At 44.9% G+C, this 17498-nt stretch overlaps 1 protein-coding gene across 4 annotated transcripts in view; it reads right to left on the bottom strand.

The window, feature by feature from the left end:
• The window catches only part of st3gal2 (ST3 beta-galactoside alpha-2,3-sialyltransferase 2), a 30528-nt gene that overhangs the window by 11548 nt on the left and 1482 nt on the right, over positions 1-17498 (bottom strand). For 3 of the 4 annotated variants that reach the window (XM_086163321.1, XM_086163324.1, XM_086163323.1), the window contains exon 2: positions 1628-3943. The gene's annotated coding sequence lies outside the window, so the exon portion shown is untranslated. Of the gene's footprint in view, positions 1-1627; positions 3944-14129; positions 14156-17498 lie in introns of those variants that run through there. The other variant, XM_086163325.1, reaches the window with a different exon arrangement.

The following is a 17498-nucleotide window of genomic DNA, read 5'->3' as shown; positions in this document are numbered from 1 at the left end:
TAAAATCCAATGCTACACTACAGGTTACGCCAGTCTAAAATGAATGAGAGTGAAAAGGTAAAATGATGACATGAAAGTTATTGGTCCGTGGAAATAATGCGAATTATATTACGATTATAGCACCAACCAAAATAATTGTGATTACATGTGCGGGCCAGACCTGGCTAACAGCCATCAGCCATTAAATGAGGCATGAACACAGCACGGATAGATCAAATCATTCTTATGAATACGTCTCTAATTTCTGCTTCATGAATATTACATGCATATTAAGAGAAAACGTGCTCTCAGAGGTCTGCAGGGGCTTTTATGAAACAGACATCTACCCTTGATTTATTCCCCTTTTTTAAATCTATTGTATCCTGCACTTTTCCTGAGTCATCACTTCACAGGCCCCCATTTTTGCACGATATCTTGTTATAATTGATCCCCCTGCCTGTTATTTCCACCCCTTTCTTCTCTCTTCTCTCCTGGTTCACCACCTCCATGTTGCAGTGTGACCTCACAACTTGGCAGCTGTTGGCCCGTGCTTGCAGTTTTCCGCCATGCAGGAGCCGGACCGAGGCGGCGTGCCCCCCCGGCCCTCCCGGCCCCCACGGAATGGGATCCACAGCAGCCACTCAAGGACACCGCACACAGCCAGCGGTGCGCAGAAAGAAAAAAAAAAACGTTTATGCCACGTTTGCACTGAATAGCAAGAAGATGCTCCACAATATGGGCACAAAAAAAATGATGAAAATGAATGTGACACAGGAGAAAACGTCAAAAAGCTTCAGGGCCGCCCTCTCTCCTCCAGAGGATGTTGTTCTACTTCCCTACATAAGTCCCCCCATCCTTATGTCACAAGGATGGGGGGGGGGGGACACATAAAGAACATGTAGTACTTGAAGGAAGGCACTGTTTGGCTCTATGACAAGTAAGGATGAGGAGGATGGAGAGGGATTTGTGTCCGTGGTTTACCAGCCTCCAGCCGCGTCCTTAAACTTATATTGATGAAACCCACCGCTCCCTCCGTGATATAAAAATTTATTGTTGTTCATAAATAATTAATCTGGATCCCTACGTCTTATAAAAATGTATTTGTTTAAGAAAAACCAGGAACCCCAGAGCAGAGTGCTGCTCCGGATAACTAGGTTGTTGGCATGTTTTATTCACATGCAAAGTTGAAATCAGCTCGTCGCCAGCGACTATATGAGGTCATCATCTGTAGGAGGAGCGGAGGGGCATCTCCCGTGAGCAGCACAACATCCATCTGTCCATCTGAAGAAATGGATGGATTCAGCTGCAGACGTTCCCTCAACAAGTCACAGACGGTTCTGTTCAGACAGCAAACATCTGGCAGGGAGCGCTGGATACTGCAGCAGCTCATTGGGAACGACTGGGGTTGGGGTTTCGGAAAATATACTGCATATTAACCCTCATATTATGTCGAGGGTCAATTTGACCCATTTCACCTATTGACCCAATGGGTCAAATTGACCCTTAACATAATATGAGGGTTAATATAACCTATGAAGTAACAGTCCTAATAAAGTCTGGAATTCTGTTTTCGACCAACTTAGATAAATTACTTCTTGATTCACTTTAAGAGGATGTTTTCAGTGTGTGCGGTGAAATCGATACTTACCACCCACCAGTAGTAGACATCTGAGGGCAGCTGGATGTTGTCTTTGGTCCACACGGGTGAGACGTCGGGGTCGTAGTTCTCGTCGAACCAGTCGGAAATGCCAGGGTCGCCGACGCAGCGCGGGCAGGCGCACGTCTTCTGTTGCTGCGAGTCGGTCGCCGACAGCCGGTGCGCGCCGACGTAACTTGGTACGAGCTTGACCCGCCGTGACTCCTCCCAGCCTGGCGGCTCCAGGTAGTTGAAGCCGACGTTGCCGCGGAGCGAGATGGAGACAAAGAGCGAGGTGAGAAAGACGAGGATCAGGGAGCCGAGAAGGACCCAGACTCTCCGGGAGCACCTCGCCCTCCCTCCTTTTTCGGTTCCGCTTCCAGCTCCGCTACTACCTCCACCTCCTGCCGGTCCGGTCGGACCTCTGCCGGACCAGGGCCTGAGCTCGGAGAGTCTGGGGGCCCCCCTGAACGGCCCCCCGCCCCAAGACCCCCAGCCCCACCGCCGGTCCCGGTTCAGGGTGGAAGATGGGATGCGGCCCCCCCATGGCCATGCCCCCACCCCTGGGCCTGCCACTGTCCCCAGCCCACCTTCTCCCGTGCCACTACCTCCAGGCGAAGCCTCCGAGGGCCCGGTGAGCGTGCCCGGGATGACCCCCCGCCCCCGACCGACACTTCGGATGACAGGAGCGCACCGCTGTAAACACCAGCAGAGAGGAAAACGTGTCAGAGTCAATTTGTCTCTCGGCGGCGCTCCTACGCTTCCTCCCTCTTGCTCTCCCACGGCGTCGAGTGCGTTTCACATGCACGGCGGAGCTGCTGCTGAAGTGCTCACAGCTGCAGCCCGACAGCTCCGGGAGTCCATGCATTCGTTGACATATCTTGCGCCGTAACAAACACAGTGTCTGGTTCGATCACCACTGTATCCTTTGCCCATTCCTCCTGCTTCTCACTTCACAACTTTTTCTTTCTGCCGTCTCTTCCCCTGACTCTCCCTCTCTCTCTCTCTCTCTTTCCCCTCAGCTGCGATGTCCGTCATCAGTAGAATCCAGCTTGGGGTGTGGAAGGATGCAGCAGGTCCTGGTTGTCTCTGCCATCGCGGCCAGTTTTCCACACTCAGCTCCAGAGTTCCTCTCCCTCCTCTGTGCACCGAAGGGATGTGGCCAAATAAAGCTGGCAGACCCGTTAAGAGCGGCGGAGAGAGGGAGAGGAAAGAGGAGGGGGAGGGAGGAGCAGAAAAAAAAGGGAGAAGGTCTGGCCTAAAGGATTTTCCGTCACATCTCTAGTTATATTAGACAAAAAAGAAAACATACAAGTATATATTCCCCTTTTCCCAAATCAGCTGTCCTTTACTTGTCCCCCCTTCTGTTCGGCCTATTTTTAAACTGTTTGCTCCTTCGAGCCGGGGATTTGTCCTCTACACCGCCTTCTCCTCCCTCTCTCTCTCTTCTCACAACGAGTCTGCCTACTTGACCGAAACTCCGGATTCATCTGTGCTCGACGAATATTCGGCCATGTGGGTTGGTCGCGCTCCCCTCCCCGGAGCTCGCTCTTGACCGAAAATAAAAATGTCATCCACATCGACCTGTGAGGAGGGAGTCGCGGTTATCCCTGTTTCCGTAAAATAAGAACTTGAACAACTGGTAAAACAGTGAAAAAAAAAAAAAAGGATAAAAAATGTCACAGGTGGATCGGCTGGCGTTCCTAAAATAGATTTTTAAAGTTGCGTCTCATCGAGGAACGGCGTTGTGTCAAGGTGGAGGGAGATGGAGTGACGCGCAGAGAGCTCGGTGCAGGAAAAAAAAAGACAAAACCAATCAACCCCAAATCTCATCTTCTCTTCAGCTGGCTTTGGGAGGCTGATGGGGCACCGGGGTGGGGGCAGCATCTGTCCCACAGTCCAGCGTGTGTTTGTGTGTGTGTGTGTGTCTGCGTCTGTTAATGTGTTTATAGCGTTAAGCTGAGTTGCACAATGTCTGACGGTTGCATTGATTTAATTGTGTTCCACAGCTGTGTCAATCTGAGTGCCTCTGAGGAAATTCCGATGGCTTGGTGAGCTTGGGGTGGCTGCCGTTTAGCTCTAATCTGATAAAGTGTAATCTGTGGGAAAGACTTGTGCAGTGCCCACTTTATGCCAGCTGGTCCGTTCCGGGCAGTGCGTCCGATGCCCTCCCAACACCTTCTCGGCTCCCCGTCTGACTGTGTCGTTCAGTTTAACTTCGCCTCTGAGGCACAAATCGCTGGTTCCTGCGATGATTCCAGTTGGTTATTCCGTGCAGGTCTGTGAGGATGTGTGCTTGGAGGGAATTTCTGACGGCTGGCTTCCATTCTGAAAAGAAAGGGAGACAGACAAAGCGCAGGAAGAAATTATTTCCTGCCTTTAGGCGAGATGACCACATTGTCATCCTTTATTTGCCCGGCTTCGACGCTCTTCCCACATCTTCACCTGTTCATTTGTTTTTTTTTTTGTAATCCCCATCTTTCTACCGAACCTCACCCCTCACGTTTGCATTAACTGCGACGAGGAAAAAAACAAAACCTATTTTCCCTTGTGCAAACTTCTCATGGAAAAAATGTTTTGTCATGTGATAAAATCAGTCAGGGTTTCAAAAGTTTAAACAATTTCTCACTATGTGAGCCAGTTGATTCTGCTTTACAAAATGCATGAAAGATTTCAATATAGTCTTACCAACAGGAGATAATTTTCCCCCTTCCTACAGAAGCCGCATTGCCATGGAAGCCGGTCACTGAAGCAGGGTTGTTACGGCAACACGGCGAGCCTCCAGCCTTGATCATTTTTTGTCTGTTTGTTATCCATCTGGACATTGATCTCACTATTTATCCATCCAGGATATAAGTTACAGGTGGGTGTCTTCAAGGGAAATGTCTGGTTTTTATTTATATCTTTGTGTAATGTCTTGTTTAAAATCCCCTCTGTGTGTCATTGAGACTCATACAATTAGTCTGAACATGGTGCTAGACTTCGGGTACATTTTTAAAAAATGCTTCATGTAAAATCATGATTTGCATTATACATGATGTATTACTTTCCAAAAAAATGTAATACAGCTGTCTGTGGTCTGCGTTCCATTTTCCATTTTTCGTATTTTGTTCCCGAGAGCCTGAATGATGGTAAATAAATGTGTCTTAAATGATTTACTGCCTGGGTTCCTACATTTCTAACCACCTCTGGTTGATGTGTTGATGTTAGTGAAAATGGGAGCACCCTGGTAACCGGCCTGCTCTTTCCATCAACCGGGAGACATTGATTGTCTAGACGTTTCTCTTCGGTAGCCAAGGGTGATTTCTGCTTTCTTTCACTATTGTGTGCAGACTTTGTTTCACATTCAAGTCACAGCCGCTTCAATATCTCAATATCACTCAATGACATCAGATTGTTTACCTTTGGTTTGTCCATTTTCTACTTCTAGCCCTCTCATGAATAGCCCTTGGTCTCCTTATGGTAGAAAATGATCACTCAGTCTCCAGTTGCTGATCTCATTCTCGCAATAATGGCTGAAGAACAGCTGCAGACAATGTCTCTATTCTATTTTTGTCTCGTGCATGAGGCCTTCAGCTAATGGCTGGTCGATATGAATGATTTGGGGCCGAGACCCCAGAGATAAAGTACTGAGAGACACCCTTTTGTGCCGGGCCTCGGTCATTTCAAACCAAAGACAAATGTAGCATTGGCCTGTTGTGTCCTTTCAATGTCTCATGAACACGTCATCCGTTTCATCCACTAACTAAAATACCGGCCAAGTAGCTCAAAACCCATTCAAGGCTTAAGTGTAAAACGGACCCACGTGCATGCTCTCCGTGTGTTACACCCGAGCTCTTTCCTTCTACACCAACTACGATCCATCAATCCAGCAACGCTTGGGAACTGTGAGTTATCCCTGGGGGTGAACTCCATTCTGGGACGGACACCATTTCTTCCATGGTCATCGATATAAATGTGTCAACATAGCGAATACATGAATGTCACCAAAATGGATGCAGGATAATTGAAAAAGGAAGCCAAAGACCAATATGACCTGGACGGCATCATATGGTGGTAGATGATGTGCATCCAGCTGCTGTCCTTGTGGAAAAATGAACAGAAAACATCACAGGTGCCTCGTCGGGCTGATCATTTCCGGCCCGCCGGGACGACGGCGGCGATCGCTGCGGGGAGCCCAAAGCCCACCTGCTTCCACTGTACGTGGGTGGATGGCAGATCCACTCCTTTCTTTCATGTTTCGAAATAGACGACTGAAATTGCAGTGTTACACCTCTCAATGTTTTTAGAACAATGGCCGGGCAGCAGTCGACAGGAGATTCTGCATTTCACTCAGGTCTGCTCTCAAAAACAAAATAATGTGCCTTGGGAAAATGTTGGCCTTTACACCTCAGTGAAGAGGTAATTTCTAGTAATAGTAAATCAAATTAGCCTATAATTTTACCCTTTGTTCCATTCTCTCCCTTCCAAATATTCTATTGCCGTCTTATTTGTAATTTTTTTTTCTCGCCATAAGGATCCCTCTCTGTATCCCCCCCATCACCACTGACAATCACGCTAGTCGATAAAATGCAGTTATTTCAGTAATTACAGGAGGGATGGGAGTGAAACACAATCCAATCTGCATTTAATTATAGTTTTTTTTTTTTTAAATTACAGTTTCAATATAGGTGCAGCTGGAAGAGTGTTTTTTGCTGCCCTTCCTGTTTCTGCAAAGGGTCCACTGTCGATAAGAAACTCTGGTACCCGAGATATTGGAACCGGCGTTAGAATAAGATCACGTCGGAGTGGAGATTCTGTTAGGGAAACACCGAAGGCCTCTCTCGTCCTGACAATGACATCCTCGGCGACGGCAAACACACACTATTTCTGCTGCTCTGACCGGCGCCGATGTGGAACATTAAAACATTTACCAGGATATAGCTAGAGCAGTCAGTTTGGTGTGGAAAATGGGGATTATCTATCAACAATTTTGAGCGTCTCAATTTGTATGAAGCGCAATCAGAAGGCTCTGCTCTCGGACCGGGCTGTAGTCATGGAAACCCAGTATCTGCAACCTACTCAAAGAGATTGTCTTTTCATTCTGCCATCAGTATTTGGTTGTAGAGCCACTCTGATGAAACAAAACGACTGTAACTGGTCTTCACACTGACATGGGCAAAATGGGCCTTGTGAGTCTTTGCACTATTCACATTCCTACAATTTGCTTTTCTGAACCCAATTCCATTAAAAGAAACATATCACTTTTGAGCCAATCATTTGTTGTATCATATTTGGTTCTATTTTGTTCACATTGTTTTACACACTTATCAATCAGGCTTCTTTCTCCTTTGGCTGGGACCTACTGTTTCTACGTTTTTCATTATGACCCCGAACACCAGCCAATGTCTCCAGAGACCTGGGAGTGTCATGTCAGGTGACCAACTACTTTCCTGATCGTTCGGCTAGTCTATATAGAAAAATACCGTTCATCGCAAATACCGTGATTGTTTTTTTTTTTTTTAGTTTAATAAGTGAAACGCTTATCGAGAGGTTGTCCCAGATTGCGCAGTTAGATGCTTGCTGATAAATCAGACTCCAGTGGTGTCTGGTTTTCATCAGGAACAAGTCAGTCCTTTGCTTATTGACCCTCAGAGGACTCGCGGCCTCTCTAATCAGATTCACGTCACTAGTGTTTGCCTGCAGAGAGACTCCTGAGACAATCTACATCTGCTGCGGCTCAACTGTACAGACTGACAGCCCTTCTTGGCATTTCCTTTGCTGCGCACCAGGTAGTCACAGTTCCCATCCTAATATGCAGCAGGATATTCTGTTCACATCTTTGCTGGGTTTTTGTTGCCATTTTACTTACTGCATTGTTTGTGTAATCAGCTTCGGCAGCTAGCGAGTTATTCTTTGCCGGTACTTCACTTTGGGAAAAAAAATCCTGCTGCCAGAAATGTGAAATCTAACAAAAAAAAGGGCCATGTTTGACACCCTCCTTTTGTCATGTCTATTTTTGAGTGAACATTGAAATCAGAGGACAGCTTCATTCACGACAGCGGTGTTACAAAGATAAGTCTAAGAAGTACTGCATCTTCTGAAAACCTGCTAGAATCTCAATATAAGCCTCACCGGCCAGCCGATCGCTATCTCGGGCTTCCTCCTGCACACTAAAACTATCAAAGTCGTCATCTCCGGTGTCGGAGTTGAACGGACTCAGAATTTCCTGGTCATTTCATCCGTCCGATGTGACGAGGAGGTTTTAGCGGTGTGAACCTCGTTGCCCCCCCCCCCCCCCCCCCTAAAAAAAAATCCATATATTAACTGCATCATTGTTTAAGTGAAAAAAAGCATTCGCTTTTGTGTTTACTTAAACATGGCTATGGCCTTAACAGTATTCAGATCACAACCGAAAATCACCCCCTGGCAGAACTTTTCCTTTTCTTGCCTAAAAAAGTTTACAACGCCAGCTCCATGTACAGCATTCTGCAGAACATTGAAACTAAGCTAAGCAGCATGGGAGAGAGAGAGAGAGAGAGAGAGACAGGAAGAAACAGATGATGGACAGAGAGATGTTGAGAGAGGGGAGAGGTTACATCCATCACATCCCATCACTCCCCAGTGACTAATTAAACACACCAGAAATCTTCCTGCTGGTGGAATTCCAATGACTGACATACAACTGTTTGTGAGTCCAACACTGCGCGGACGAGTTTGCGGTTCATGGCTCTGGTCGTCACTTGACCAGAAAAAATAGCGAGGGTCAAAGTAAACGTGCGATCTCGCTGCGGCGGAGACAGATTGGAGCGATGGAGATTCACTCCCCTGCTGTGCAGCTTAGAGGTCATGGATGAGATTTTTCTGTTTCTTTTGACAAGGAACCAGAATATGAAACTAAACAGACTGAGCATCACCGCTATGAAAATGGCTTCCAGCTGGCGAACGCAGCTCCAGTGCAAGTACTCAGCTCCATCACACACAAAACCATGTCTGCAAAACAACCACCTGACTCGTGCAATACATCACCCGGTACTGCAAAAAACTTAAAATGCTTTTGCCAAGAATGCATTTTTTATCTACGACTGGGTAACAAGCCATTACGGCCGTGTGCCTGTGACAAAATCAATTCTTACAAGAACACATTGCCGAACAATGGAAATGAAAATGTTATTATCTGCGTCAACATCTTTAAATATAAGCAGGCGTTCTTTCTGGCTTCAAATGTGTAAACTTCAGCACATTTTCCATTGTTTTATGGCGCATGTAACAAACTGTCGCGCACACAAAAGAATTAATAATACGCGTGCAGCACATCGCGTCCCCTGACTACGGCATAGGCGGAGTAGACAATAGCCGAATGAATGAATGATTCTTCATTCCATTGTGTTCTACTCTCATTTCTCCGTCTTTGCACTGCACTTTGATGGAAAGCGCTTTACAATTATCTATATATGTTCATCTCCAATTCAAGTGAATTATTTCAGTGGCCAAGTAGCATTAGCCTTAATGTGCGTAACATTGGTCGGTCGCTTCTGTTCGACGACAACAGATTTTTTGATGTTAGTCATGTGGGTGAGAGTAAAATAGCGACAGAACTGAAATAAATCTTGGAATCGCTGAAATAATGTCACCCAAATCTCCCATCCTTAAAATTCTGTCGGAACCCAGTCTTACGAGAGGAATGTTGAAGGCCAAAAGTAATTAAGATGTGTTTGGTCAAGTGACTGGGGAAATTGCACAAACATCGGGCTTGCTGATAAATAATAAAGCAGAATCATTTGAGGAACCTCAAATCCGCAAATCCCCCGTTCATTTTCTCACTGACACCAGGCTCCGTGACTACCCCGTCGTCCGTACTACGCTTCCCCCCGTCCTCCAGGCGCTCTGCTCGCTGTAAGTGTATTACCCGGTAAAAGGGACACGGCCTTCCCTGCTCCTTTCGGTTCTAGATTCACGGGCTGCATCTGAATTGAATTGCTCTACGCTTATCTGATTAACGGGAATAAATGGGTGCACTCAAAAGAGCACTTGCAGTATTCCGTTCTCACAGCTGAAAAAAGAAAGCAAAGATGTGCCCCGTGATGAATGAAACCGCTCAGCATTTTTTTGGCATATTCCTACATGCTAGACAACCACTATTATATGCAAATATTTACCTTACTTCCTCGATTAAAGGAAATGCATCATGAGTTTAAAGTGTTTATGTGTATGCTTACCAGGCTGACAGGGTAGTTGTAGCTTATGTCTTTCAAATCAAAGTTGATGCCAATCCGAAATTTGTTTTCAGCCTTTTTCTGCACAAAATTTCCATCGGCTGGTCATCAATATAATCGTCGGTCTGTCTCGGGGTGGCGCAGCTGCTCTGCCCGCAGCCTCTTAGAAGTTATCAAGTTTTCTTTGACTTTACGGGTTCACTGCTCACTTTTAGATGAAAGAAGGTGAAGCCCTTTGTCAGGTTTCAAGAAATTGGCCAATTTGAAGAATATTGGCTTTTAGAGAGGAGGGCCTTTAATACGGAGCAAGTATAATGTCTCGTTTCAGGCGGAGAATGAAGTGCGGGGTGATACGCAGGTTCAGAGTAAGGTAACGCTGCGCTATCTGTCATGCTACTTTACATTTAGCTCGGGATTCGTACTGCGTTTCAAAACCCACATCTCGCCTCTTACGCCTCATCCCCTCTCCGAGGCTCTCTCATTGCGAATTCCATCTCTCGCACATAAATTCGCACCCGGTGCTCGTTTGCTGATCTGCTCTCTTAAATCTGCATCCAGGGTTTGTGCTACGGGATACTTTTACAAAAGCAGTCATTGTTTTTTCTTCACCAGTTCAAATCTTTGACATTATCAATGACCCGCTCGGATACATTTTCGAGAAACTGGTTTTCAGAAAAGAACAAGTTGAAATCCCATTTGGTGATATTCCATGACTGTTGAGCAAATAGGACATGCGGTACATAAGAGAGTACTGCTTGTGGATTGAAAACATTGAATGTCACAAATCTCCATAGGCGATAACTTGGAAAGTTGAAAAGCGTCTGCAGTCTAGCTGATGGTGCTGAACGGTGGAGGTCGGGCCCCAACTTGTAACATGTCTAAGTTTATGATATGGATGATTCCAAGAGCCATGAGACATATGAATTCCCCTGAGGGGAAGAGTTGCTGAGTCTTTCACCTGTAGCCAAAATCGCGAAGGAGTGGGCTGGTGAGACCGTGTTGCAACTGTCTCAAGTTTTAACTTGACATGCGGAGCAACAGTATTTAAAGGCCAGTGTTGTTCGACTTGTCTTGTTTCGTATACACTGTGACATTGGCGAAGAAAAGACTTTACTGAAAGCTTGTATCGCGTTTTTCAGGCTTTCTACGACAGAGCGTGACGCAGGACTGCAGAGATGTACAAAACACACAGAGTGTGTCTGCAGCTTTTGCACTTTCAGCCACACAGAAAGAACAAAACAACTGCTGGCGTCTCCTCCCTGTTGTGTCTCTGCTTGCTCTGTGTGCGGCTAACCTTTTCCTTCACTTTCATCTTCCCTTTATTTTCTTTTCATCGGTCCGCAGTCCGATGGCCTGAGGTGAAAAGAACACAAAAGGGGTGGGTGGGGGGTGGGGAGTCCTTCATCCCGGGGCCCGGTGCCAGCTGCTACTGCCGCAGATACTATCCATCCAAAGCCGAGGCGGGCAGGCATGACACAGCTTTGGAAGTTCGGTGCCGATGCAAACTTCTTAAGACGTGGCTCATATACACTGGACCGAGCACGGCACGGTTACATTTGCGAGGGAAGCTTCCATTGTGATCAACGGACGCTGCGAGAACAAACACAAGAGATCCAAACTCCACAGTGTGTGCGAAAGCTATTTTTGCCAAGTTTGTCTATTTATTCCTTCTGTCTGCAACATCATAGCCTTGCGGGCATAGAAACAATCATAAAGGACACAGAACTTCACCAAAACCTGGCAGAGTATATTTTAAAACCTTTTAAAATAAAAGGTCCCTTCGGCCATAAAGCTTGCCTGGAAGCAGCACGAGGCTGTTTGCTCCTTAAAAACAGTTTAGGAAGTAAAAATGAATTAAATGAAGGTGAATTTGTGGAAATTTAAAGCAGGGAACAAACAGGCAATGAGGCTGTTAATTGGTAGAATTCTACAATCTGTGGAGGTTATCGTGCCAACAAAACACATTAGCTGTAATTGATGTTGATTAAAACAGCATTGAAAGATGAGATAATTTTACTTCACCACTCTGCTTTAGTTATTGATTTTTTTGAAATGTGTCGGATTAATTTCTAATTTCAGACGCACGATTACAAAGTCGAGTTTCCCAAAAGCTCTAATGAGAAAAGACGAGGGTTACGTGTCTCTCACATGGCTCTACATCTCACGATGAACAGGGAAAAGTGTATTTTTACCTGCAGCCGGTAGCAAACAAAGCACAAAAAGTAAACATAAAAATGTACATCTACAGATAAAAATCTTTTTCACGGCTTTTAAAATGGTCAACATCAAAAATACTTGCCACTGATCTATGCATGTGTTTGGGGGGAAACAATTGCGATACACAATTCCTCCATTCCTCCAGACTGTAGTTTGTTTATGCCGCTTTCCGGTGTTAATGGAGAACAAACTGACGAGGCCTCAACTTTACACATTTCTTGAAAAGTGAACAGGAGAGATCTTTTCTGCTCTCCCTCGTTCTCCCCGAGGTGTTCCTCCTTACTCCAAACGAGAGAGGCAACGCAGAGATAAGAAGGTTCCACTGAGATAGAAGAGATGAAGTGGCACTTGATCGACAGCGGGCCGCTGAACTTCAAACTGTCTGTACTTCCACATAACGGAGAGACACGCTGAACAAAAATAACCTTTTTCTAAACTTGAGGAACAGAGGAAGAAGCTTATGCTCCGTATGCCAGGTTTCGGGGGGGGAGCATTAAACTCGATGACGTGAGTTTTGCGGTGACAACATGCTCAGAGGCGAAGTGGTGAGAATCACGGCGACGGCTTTCTTGCTGGAATTGCACGGCAGGTCATTTTAAAGCCCTAAATCTGCAATAACTATAGCCTGAGGCTTAACTGTGGCGTTTACGTGGACTTGACGGGAGCGTGCAGAGAGACAGTCATACTACATCTACCACAGCATTCATTCCTGAAATAAAAGTACGGCTATGTATGAGAGAACAAGGATTGCTGATTGTGATGCAAGGCTGAAAAGGAGGTCCCCTGAAGAACCCAAAAAATGCATTTTCTGCCCATGACGAAATGCTGAATTGGGGAAAAAAAAAACAACAAAAAAAAACCCCCACATGCAATTCCCAATTTGCTTACTCTTGCTTCCTGCATGGACTCTCGCATTTGTTTTATTTATCCGGGAGCGATTAATTACTCTTCTGTTGAAGGAAGCCTATAGCCCATTCCGTATAGACTGCAGACAAGAAGACTCCATTTAGCTTCAGTGTTGAAGTAAGTGTGAATTACAATCACAAGACAGTATATCACTGTTTGGCCTGAGAGGGAATACAACAATTACAGTAAGTAGGTTAAAATGATGGGATTATGCGTGTCTGCCCTTGTGTGTGCGTGTGTGAAGAAGAAACGGGCCATGAATTGTCTTCCACAATACATCCTGCACAGTCGTGTCTTGCACAGCTTTTCGCTGCCACTGAATGAGGTTTCAGGCTGCAGGGCCTTCACATTATATCCAAAACAAGGTCATTAAACTCCACTTGACTGGAGCCCCTTTACCTTGTGGCGGTTCTTAAATTGTATTCACATCATGCATTTTCTTCTGCTCGTTAAGCACTAAATTTGCTGTCCCAGCAGAATGTACACAGCAGAGGGGTGCAGAGTGTCTGGAAAAACATACATAAAATCTCCTGCAAGTTTAAATGTTAAATTTTAAACCCTGGGCTAGGATTGCACACTGCTGAGCATATGCAGAAAAAAAAGGTTCTTTCTTGAATGATAGTCCACGGGACTTTTTCCTTTTTTTGATGACAGCTGAGAAAGACAAACCAGGCTGAGCGGGGAATCAACAGCAGCTCCTGCTAAGTTATGCTATTATCAGATCAGTTCATCTTTAAGCCTCCTTGAAAACAAGAGCAACATGGTGTTCTATCAGTTAAATCCAAAGCAAAGTTACCAGAGGTAAAAACATTCTTATTTAGAATTAGAAAACATCTCCCCCTGTTCTCTAAGACCTTGTCTTGCTGTGATTTCACAAGACAATAAATCATATTTTCGAAGACGGATTTAACACTATGCCTTGACTGCAGATCTTCCACATTGCAATAAATAGATCTTTGAGACATGGAAAAAATGTAGAATCCTGCATATTTAAGGTTCCTGACGTAAACCGACGGATGTAAACAGGCTTTCATAGACAAGTGATTTACATTCGACACGAAAACAGTGAATGTTGGATTCCTGTGCTATGCCTCCTGTTTGTGTCACGGTTAACATGTAACAGGGTCAGATGTGCCACAGAACTGCTGTTTCAGCATAACAAATCCGTCATAATCAACAAAAGCTGCCACACTGACCATGGAAGCGATGTGCACCCAGGCGTCACGGCTGCAGATCCCCTTTGTGGTCCTTTATCTATGTGCACCTACGCAGCCCTCTGAAGCCCACTCTACACTGCCTATGCAACACGCCGCATCCCGGCTCGCCTTTATTTAAGGGTTGGTCGAAGAGAAACCGCACAGCTCTCCGATGAAAGGATTTACATTGCAGGCCCGTTCCTCGTACTGTCCTGTATTCTCAGAATGGAGCAGGGCCAAGGGTGTGTATCTGTTTGTATGTGAGGTTTAAAGGTCCAAATCCTATTAGTGACCTCTTTGCTCGTTGCATGGTTGTGAGGTAATGTCTCACGGCCCTTACATCATCGCAGGTTTGCCCGTTGCTGCGCGCACATCTAAAATGATTCATAACTTGAATTTGAAATGAATTATTTTCCTTTCAGTTGTCCTGTAGTTGTCAAGTGGGGAACAATTTATTATGAATTGATGGTCTATCTTTTAAATATTATTGTACCTCGTACAAATGGGAGCAGCTTCATCAAGACAGTCAACGGCCATAGTCGAAAAATGGGTTCTACCCCATTATCCTGGTCTCTCTCGATTTGATTCACCATTATTTACAAACACGCAATTCATTGCGTGAGCCAGGAGTAACACAGGTTTTTTCAAGGCTAGTCACAGAAGAGGAGAAAGAAGACTAGACTTCGAAGAAAGCGTTAAACTGCTTCGTACTAAGTAGTGAGAAAGAGCGGAGTTCAACACGGCGGTAATCCAGTTTAACAGATCAACGTCCACTGGTTTCAAACACGTCCTATAAGTTCGACTGTCCTTCAAAAACACATGACAGACTTTGCCAGCTGCATTTCAACTTCCCCTCTCGCAGTATTTTTTGTATTGAAAAACAGTTAAACAGAATGTTAGGCCATGTGAAAAAAATGTTAGAAGTTATCCAAAAAAAACCAAACAACTTATATGACACAAAGGACAGGAATGGGGCTTATCTGGCAGATTAACGAAATCCTGACTACACTTAGAGACGTGCAGTGAAGGTATACTTTGCATCCCTTTGAAGCGGACCAATGTATGCATCTGATTTACCCGTGAAGGATCACCTAGGTATAAATGCAGTGCAATTTCTCTCAGACTTCAGAAATACCTGGAAATGAGCATCTTCTTACTTTTAGCATTGAGCTTCTGTTGCACACCTGCTGACGTGTCTGTACAGCTTTTGGCATTAAGAGTAAGTCTCTATGATGAGGATGGAGAATGCCCTTCTTCACAGCATGCAACATTTGAAATGCCCTCCTTCATGTCATTGAGGCAAAAAATGCTTGTGTTTTTGTCCTGGTCGGTTTGATGCAGAATAATACAGCTTTGTCGCTGGTGTTTCTGCCTCTCAAAGAGTAAAACAGAGTCGCTTCTCTGGTTCAGTTGGTGTTTCGTCCAAAACATAGCAAGACCCCGACCTAATTATTAGCCGAAGGCTGATCACAGGTCAGTTAAATGGAGAAAAGCGTCCAACCACACCTCGGCTTAATGAAACCCAGCGACCCCAATGTCTCAACTGTAGAGCAGCAATGCATCATTTTTGCCTCCAGATCTAATTACGTCACATTTTAGTAATTCTGTTTCATATCAAAATTATGGTAATAGAACAAACTTGCTTCATTAAACAGCTTTTGTCTCAGTCGTGTTTGCGCCTTCTTGCAGTTAAACCGTGACTATGCAATTCGGAAGGTGACTAGATCAGGCCTCGTGAGCAGATCGACAAGAGTAACAGGCTGAATTGCTAGTTGTATGATGTGGTTAAACTTTAACAGGTAAGAAGTTTAATCTGTCACTGGATCTCATGATGGTAATGAGCTTAGGGACATTTAGCTTATTGTGGTGTGAGGCTCAGGACCAACTCTTGAAGTAAGGGCTTGTTTCAGGAGGCACTGGCGCCCAACTAACTAATTGACCAAATCTTTTCTGATATGGGATTGAATAATTACAATGTCTCAATCTGGGAGATTGTTCTCCAGTTGTCATACATTCAAACGATCTCAGATCGAAAGCTACCTGACAAAAGTACGTGCAATTCAGTTATGATCATATGACAGAAAAAAAAAATAGTTGTGAGGCAGGGCACTCATTCATTTCATAACTTCTAAAGAAATACTAAATAGAGCTGAAAGAGACAAATTAACTGAAAAATGTTGACTGTTACTGTCCTTTGTATTATCATTTGGATTCAGGTTTCCTGTAGGGTTTGTATCTTCCTCCAAGTCAATGTATAATTTTAATTATTTAGTCTTACTCTACGCATGTTAATTCTGAAGGCATCGCACCACCGACAATGTAGAAGTGACTTATGCCTTCCTGCCATAAGACCCACCTGCTACCTTTTCAGGATCAGAAGGGCTCATTCTATGCTGACGGAGGCACAACGGGAGCACTTTCCGCAGAACTGGAGACACCGCAGCATGAGTTCCTGCTGTTGCAAATCAGCTAGTGCTGAATGACTGTCAGTGGTATGGCTTACCTTTAAAAGACTTCTGGCTTGTTCCATCAACAAGATATACAATCAGGGTTGTGAAGCTAAGTTAGACTCCAGGAAAACTGAAGGTCCATAAAGCTATGTATGTGCTTGTGTGGACCTGGGCAAACGATTCAGTGCAAAACAGGATGCCGGGGAACCTAAATAAACCAATAATGATACTAATCTGTCATCACTGAGGAGTAACTTCAGCCAGTTTTTGGTTTCTTGAAGCCGCACAGATGGTACTAATGATAATAACGCCATTTAACCGGCAACTGCGGCACATATTTTCCATTTCTATACCTGGTTCAAAGAGCCGCTCCGAGAATCACCACCACACTAAAATGCAGATACCTAAAATGTGTTTAATGATCGACTGCACTATGAAACCATGGTCTTTTAGCTTCTGGCATTTAAAACTTGCTTCCTAAGTAAAACATAGAGCTGCGGGGGCAAGTTGAACTTCTTGCTCTGCGTTGTCGCTTTGCACAACCATGACATAATGCTTGGAAGGGGGGAGTTGTTGGTGATAATTTTACCTTATGTGACAGTCTGCTGACGTTTCAGTTTATTTTTAAACAGTTGGAACTGTAAAACCATAAGGCTGAGCTGAAGGTTATGACACTTTGCCCTGAGGACCGCTAAGACGTCGCCTGGCTCTCCCTGCTTACGTTTAAGCCCTTGGATTTTGCTGGTTGTCTTTTACACAAGTCTGCGTGGGTTCAAACGATAGTATAGTTTTCATAGTCATAGTTTGAGAGCAAAAAGGTCACAAGAAGTTCCAGTTCCTCTAAGCCATACTGTAGCTCTAAAGCTCTCTATTCCTTCCAAAACTTAAATGCTGACAGGCTTAAATTCTTCTTATTCAT

This window comes from Fistularia commersonii, chromosome 17, assembly GCF_037954325.1.
Source record: "Fistularia commersonii isolate RoL2024-O1a breed Wild chromosome 17, RoL_Fcom_v1.0, whole genome shotgun sequence".
Classification (NCBI taxonomy): Eukaryota; Metazoa; Chordata; class Actinopteri; order Syngnathiformes; family Fistulariidae; genus Fistularia; species Fistularia commersonii.
Note: the sequence above shows the minus strand (reverse complement) of the source record. Positions and strands in the feature narration are given on the sequence as shown.